The following is a 7,314-nucleotide window of genomic DNA, read 5'->3' on the forward strand; positions in this document are numbered from 1 at the left end:
GTTAAACTTGGCATAACTGATCCAGTAAACATAGAATGAATAGGCAAGAGTGAGGTAGCAGGGGCAGAACAGAAATCCAGGACAGCTTAAAAAAAATGTTTTTGGAAAGGATTTATAGCAGCTAATTTGCTTCCTGAGACACTGGAAATAAAGCAAAGCTTTAATCTGTCAACTCCTGAATAGTGCTGGAGTAATGGTGGGAGTTGTTGTTTGGTTGTGTTTTCAGAAGCCGGTGCTGGAAAATGTTACAGGGGGTGGATGGCTAATTATGTTGTCAGCAGGTAGATAGGTGCCATATGGCAGTGGCTGCAGACTGGGTTTGATAAAGACTATTCCGGGCACCTCATTAATATACAACTGCAAGCAAACAAACAGAAAGGCAAGCGAAAGGAACACTTGATCGGTGTCTAGAAAATGAATGCTGAGAAATAATTGTGTCGTCGGCAAAGGCAGCTCCTGTAACCCAGCTTCCAGTCACCGGGTATTGTTGTTAGAGGTTGTTATAGTATAGGGTCAAGATCGCTGCAGGAGAGAATGGATGCTGCTGTATGAGAGGAGGAAGTAAGAGGCACAGCTGTGGAGGGGTGCAGAAAATAGTGCCCAAGTATGCACAGCACTTTCACAAATGCAATGGGTGCCTTCTGTGGCTGGTGTCCATCTTATAATGTCCTTCCTTGATGCTGCAGCCTGGTGACTGTGCAGCGTTGAAGCAGGAAGGGAAGAAAGTCACAGAGCTGGCTCCTAGTGCTTTTTATTGGCAGTGGGATGGCTTTTGCCACCACTTGTCAGATCTGGGGCCAAGCTTGCAACAGGCTGACACTTCCTATGGGGAAGGACCTGTTAGAATTCTTGCTCCATGACTGCAGTCATGGGATTGTTGTCTATCACATGATGGTATATGTTTTGACTCCACAGAGTGGGAAGTGACAGAGACAGGATGTTTGTGTTACTGTGTTCCGTGAAGTGGGACTATTGTCCTTTGTTCTTTTTCTCTTTGCTGTCTGATGCTAGAGAGAGAGGGAGCCATGTTACAGTGCTCCATGTGTGTTTATATGTAAATAAAGTAGATTAGCCAAAATGCTGAGTTGCTGAGGTCTGTCACGCGAGATGTGCAAACTCTGCGGATCTCTAAGTGTGCTGGTGTCAGTTGGCATTGGTTGCTGTGATTTTCAGGCTGAAGAAAGCTTATGAAGCTCCTGAACAATCGACCAGGAAGGAGGGAACATGCCAGTCAGGCATGTGTCTCTGTCAGGGTCCTACTCGAGTGTAGGCTGAGCTCCTGACAGGACCATGGTTGCTTCCCCCACCCCAGAAGGTCCCAGGTTCAATCTCTGGCATCTCCCAGTAGGGCTGAGGATCTCCCCTACCTGCAGCCATGGAGAGCCCCTGCCAGTCTGTGCAGGCAGTGTGGAGCTAGATGGATCAATGGTGTGTCTCACAACAAAGGCCCCTGCAGATGTCACTTGATAATTTGTGTTCATGATGGAACCGGGGAGGTCATATGAATATCTTTCATAGTTTTTCGTCTTCACTTCTTTTTCACCCTCAGAGAAAGAAATGGACCACTTCTGTGTTGTTTCTGGAGCGGTTCTGTAAAGGCCCACATTATCTACAATGTATTTTGTCCATGTGGGATATTTAAGATACATCATTTCCACAGTCCTTTGGGAGGAAAGCTCTGGGCTGTTTTTCTCTCTTCACAGGAGCACCAGTCCTGGCTGGAACACCAGTCCTTAGGGTGGGAAAGCTCCTCCTCAGAGCTTCTGATGCAGCCAAAAGATCACAGTCCCCATACTGCTTAGTAGCGTGGTTCCAGCTGTCTTTTCCACACTTCGCAGCTGATGCCTAAGCAACTCTGCAATAGGGAAAGGTGTGCAGGGCTCCCTGGGCTTGGCAGGCCACCTGTCCTTCAGGCCATCCTCAATACCTTTCCTTTCCATCACAGACAATTAAGGTATCTACAACACACACTCCCTATAAGAGGTGTAGGCAATGTGGTACCTTCCAGATGTTGTTGAACAACAATTTCCATCAGCCCCATCCAGCCCAGTCAGTTGTCAGGCTTCATGGGAACTGCAGGGTGACAACATCTGAAGTGAACTATGTTGGCTATTCCTGTTCTACAACATCACAGAACTACCATACTTTCCATTAACCCCACACTCAGAACTCAATTGCTTGCCATAATAGCCCTCAGCAGAGAATGTGCTACATAGTCAAGCAGCAAAAGTGAAATTTGCCCTGTGAATTTACTGAGGTGGCTGCTAGGATGTATTATGGTTGTTCTCTGAAGGGCAATATTGTCTCCTGAATTCTAGTACCATCTTGTATCATTTAAGCTAAGAGAACCCTGGGAAGGACAGCATCCAAGCTTTGTTTGTTTTTTAAAAACAAGCACTATATGTAACCTTAGAGGGACACGGGTAGTGCTGTGGTCTAAACCACTGAGTCTTGGGCTTGCCTATCGGAAGGTCGGTGGTTTGAATCCCTGCGACGGGGTGAACTCAAAGTGCAAGTAGATAAATAGGTACCGCTCCGGCAGGAAGGTAAACAGGGTTTCTGTGCACTGCTCTGGTTTCGCCAGAAGCGGCTTAGTCATGCTGGCCACATGACCCAGAAAAACTGTCTGCGGACAAACGTCGGCTCCCTTGGCCAGTAAAGCAAGATGAGCGGTGCAACCCCAGAGTCGTTCACGACTGGTCTTAACTGTCAGGAGTCCTTTACCTTTACATTTACCTTTTTATATGTAACCTTAAGGGATAAGTCAGGTAACACCTGAATACTTATTACCTGGACACCTGTTCAGGTAACATCTGCATGGAGTCTGAATGCCGGAGTTAAGGTCCAACTGTCAACACCCCATAAATAACCCAACTTCCTGCTTCCTGCAAACATTACATTCACTTCTCTTCTGAATATTTTCAATGACTGCATTGAAGATGACCCCACGGAGTTTTATGCTGTGTTTCATTCTTGCTAGACAATGGAAGTATATCTTGAGGCCTCCACATAAGTTTCTTCAGCAACAGTTTCATCAACAAACCCAGATTGCTCGGTCCCCCATTCTTCATGAACCTCCATTATTTAAAATGTTTTCAAAGTGTTAGATTGCCTGCCAGTTTAATTCATGGGCAGTGATTGTGAATCCAGGGTAGCTCATGAATTTTAGACTGAATGATGGTGCACCAGGAAAGGCGTACCAGAGGCAAGTTATTTGCAGTTCAACATTTATTATCCTCCTTTGCTTCTCTGCTGCTTTTTCAATGTTCTAACAGGAATCATTAGTGTCCAAAGGAGAAAAATGAAGACAAGAAGAGCCTTGGTGGATCAGACCAAAGACCCATCTAGTCCGGTATCCTGAGATGCCCACCAGCAGGACGCGAGCACAGCAGCCCTCTCCCAGGCCTGTTTGCTAGAAACTGATATTTAGGGGCATGCTGGGTCTGATTCTGGAGGCAGCAGCATGCAGTCATCATGACTAGTAGCTACCAATAGCCTTAACCCTTAGGAATTGGTTTTATCCCATTTTATTTTATTTTATTTATTTTAATAGGAAATTTTATTTACAGCATAACATAAACCCCCCACCCCCCCAGTACAGAAATCCACCCTCATTAAACGTGAACAATAACATACAATAAGCATAACATACAACAATACAAATAACCAAATAAAAGACTTCCTTTATCCTGTATATGGCCTCCTTATTTACTTCTTATAAGCTGTTTCCTTTATGAATAATTATTAAGATTTTTCTAATTATAACTGAAATATCCACAAAGTCTCCTGCAGACATTAATCAAAACAAGTCCAGGTATGTATTTTGGGACACTGCTTTGTGAAGTATTCTCTGCATTTTCCCCATGCTTTTTGAAATTCTTGTCTAGTGTGATCTCTAATTGCCTCTGTTAATCTAGCCAGTTCAATATACTCTAACAGTTTGTCTTGCCATTCTTTTTTTGTTGGCACAATTTCTTTTTTCCAGTTTTTAGCAATTAGGATCCTTGCCGCTCCTGGTTTTATCCCATTTTAAACCCATCTAAACTGGCTATAGCCACATCTTGTGGCAGCGAACTCCATAGTTCCTGCCTGTCCTGAATATCTGAACTTCATTAAATGAACCTGGGTTCTAATACGATGAAAGAACAATTAAAAAGAAATCTAGGCACTTTGTCCGTGCCATGCATGCTATAAAACTTTATCATGTCCCTCCTCACTTATTCATCTTCCTTCCACACCAAAAAGATCAAAACAATGCATTTTTGAGCTGTTGCAGCAACCAGAACTGCACTTGGTATTCCAGGTGTGGTCACACCATAGACTGGCATAATGGTGTTGGGGCAAAGGCTGTTTTATTTTCAGACCCTTTGATGATGATTCCCCACATGGAATTTGCCTTCTCCACAACTGCAGCACACTGAGTCAGCATTTTCATTGAGCTGCCTATGACACTGAGCCTCGAGATCTATTTCCTAGTCATCCGTTGCCACTTCAAACTCCATAAGCATATTTGTGAAGTTAGGATAGTTGTTTTTTTAACCCAGTGTGTACCAATTTACACTTGTTTACATTGATTTGCACTTGCCATTTTACTGTTTATTCACCCAATTTGGAGAGATCATTTTGGAGCGCCTTGCAATCCTTGTTTTTACCAACCTGAATAATTCACTGTCATCAGCAATGTTGGCCATCTCACTGCTGACCTCTAACTCCGGACTGTTTATGAACAAGCTGAAAGGCGACAAGCTCTCATTAATTCCAGTGGTACTTTTCCTCCTTGACTTAAAGTTGGCTTCAGGCTTCAGGCTTCAGGCTTCAGGCTTCAGGCTTCAAGCTTCAGGCAGACAATGTTTGTCACGACCGTCGTATAACAACATCAAACCCTATGATCAAGCCATTCCATCAAGCTGTGAGTGAGGGCCCACCTCACCTCCAGACTGGTGTTTTCTTGAAAGTATATTCTGGAATGTGATCTTGACACAATAGCAGTGCAGTTTTCGTGTGTGAGTGGGGTGGGTGGGTGTTTTTGAATCAGGTTAGCCATACTGATTCATATGCCGTTGGTGGATTCTTGTCGTTGTCTTGTTGGGCTGTGTATGTGATAAAGAGGAGCCAAACTGGGGTGAAAGTATCTTCTATTTGTCCCCGTGTCAGTTTCAGTTTATCAGTTAATTTTTCTAGTAGGGCTGTTTCCCATACTATTTGCTACCATTGGTCCATGCTTACTCCTGACAGGTCTCTCCAGTGTCTGGCTATGATGTTTCTGGTTGCTGAGAGTAGGTGAGCACTCACCATGGCCCCCTCCCCCCTTTTCTTCCTAATGTAACCCTAATGTCTCAACAAATGAAACTGACCTATGGAAAATGTGACTTGAAAAAAGAGACAATACGCATACCTTTGTAAACCAAGAAAACTTTAATAAAAATATTTTTTTAAAAACAACAATAGCAGTTCAGTAGAATCATAGAATTGTAGAGTTGGAAGGAATAGCCAAGGGTTCTCTAGTCCATGGGTAGGCAAACTAAGGCCCGGGGGCCAGATCTGGCCCAATCACCTTCTAAATCCACCCTGCGGATGGTCCAGGAATCAGCGTGTTTTTACATGAGTAGAATGTGTGCTTTTATTTAAAATCTCTGGGTTATTTGTGGGGCATAGGAATTCGTTCTTTTTTTTCTCCCCCAAAATATAGTCTGGCCCCCCCACAAGGTCTGAGGGACAGTGGACCGGCCCCTGCTGAAAAAGTTTGCTGACCCCTGATCTAGTCCAACACCCTTCAATGCAGAAATCTCAACTCAAGCATCCATGACAGATGGCCATCCACCCTCTGCTTATAAACCTCCAAGGAAGGAGAGTCCACCGCCTCCCAAGGGTGACTGTTCCACTATCGAACAGCTCTGTCAGAAAGTTATTCCAGGTGTTGAACTAGAATCTCCTTTCTTGTAACCTGAAGTCATTGGTTTGGGTCCTACCCAGGAGAAAACAAGCTTGCTCCTTCCAGGTGACAGCCCTTAGTGGTGGATTACTTCTACTTTGGTGTGTCCTGCGATGCTTCCCCAGTGCAACCACATTATTGCTGTCTGGAGGGATAATAATAATAATAATAATAATAATAATAATAATAATATTATATTATTTATAACCCGGCCATCTGGCTGGGCTTCCCAGGCCACTCTGAGAGGCATCCAACAAAATATTAAAATACCGTAATACATCAAACATTAAAAGCTTCTCTAAACAGGGCTGCCTTTAGAAGTCTTCTAAAAGTTTGGTAGTTATTTTTCTTTTTTACATCTGGTGGGAGGGCGTTCCACAGGGCGGGTGCCACTACCGAGAAGGCCCTCTGCCTGGTTCCCTGTAACTTGGCTTCTCGCAGCGAGGGAACCGCCAGAAGGCCCTTGGCGCTGGACCTCAGTGTCTGGGTAGAACGATGGGGAACAGAAATAAACCAGAACATTTGCAGCCTATAAGGTTACGAGATTTCAACAGGCAAGTTACAAGATGTGCACTCATTGGAAATGAAGCAGATTATTGACCCAGAGCTTTCGCAAACAGTACAAAAAGCAGGACTGCATATAACTGCCCTGATAGCATCGTGAGCACAAATAATCATATATCCATAATAAAAAGGGCCCCAGGGAGAGAAGTGGGACTCCATGAGCTCTGCTGAAAGAGCAGCAACTTTTGTTTCCTTTCCAAAAAAAGTTTCTATTTCTGCTGCTCATTAGCAGTTCTCTGTAACTGAATATTAGAGAAGGAAGGAGAACGAAATAGAAATAGAGAGGGGGAAGGAAGATAACGGGGGAGGGAAAAATATAAAGTTAACAAGAACATTTATACATAAATATATATGTATTTGAATTTTATTTTTGCTTTTAAGTAACAGGTACTTTTAAGAAATAAATAAGAAGAAAAAAGGGGAAAGAAAATAAATAGAATGAAAAAGGAAATAAAGCACTGGTCCTGGTTTACTTAATCACTTATATAGGAGTAAGAGTAAGATGAGAGAATGAAAAACAAGTGATGATGAAACCCTGCCATTCATGACTGTTTTATGCAAGAAAGAAAACGCTGTCTGTGAGCTTTAAAGAGAAAGGAAGAAGAAGAATTAGTGTCCCAGCTTGCTTTTTTCCTCCTCCCTTCCCAGTCTCTTTTCCTTTTGTGTTGTGTCTCTCATATTGTTAGCCTGAGGGTGGGAACTGTCTTCTCACTGATATTTGTAAGTCACCTTGGGACCGATTTTTGGTTGAAGAGTGGGGGGAATGCTAACAGCAACAATTCTTTTCATCATTTTAATGGCACATAGTGAATCAGCCA

The sequence above is a fragment of the Podarcis filfolensis genome (assembly GCF_964270895.1).
Source record: "Podarcis filfolensis genome assembly, chromosome: 3".
Lineage (NCBI taxonomy): Eukaryota > Metazoa > Chordata > Lepidosauria > Squamata > Lacertidae > Podarcis > Podarcis filfolensis.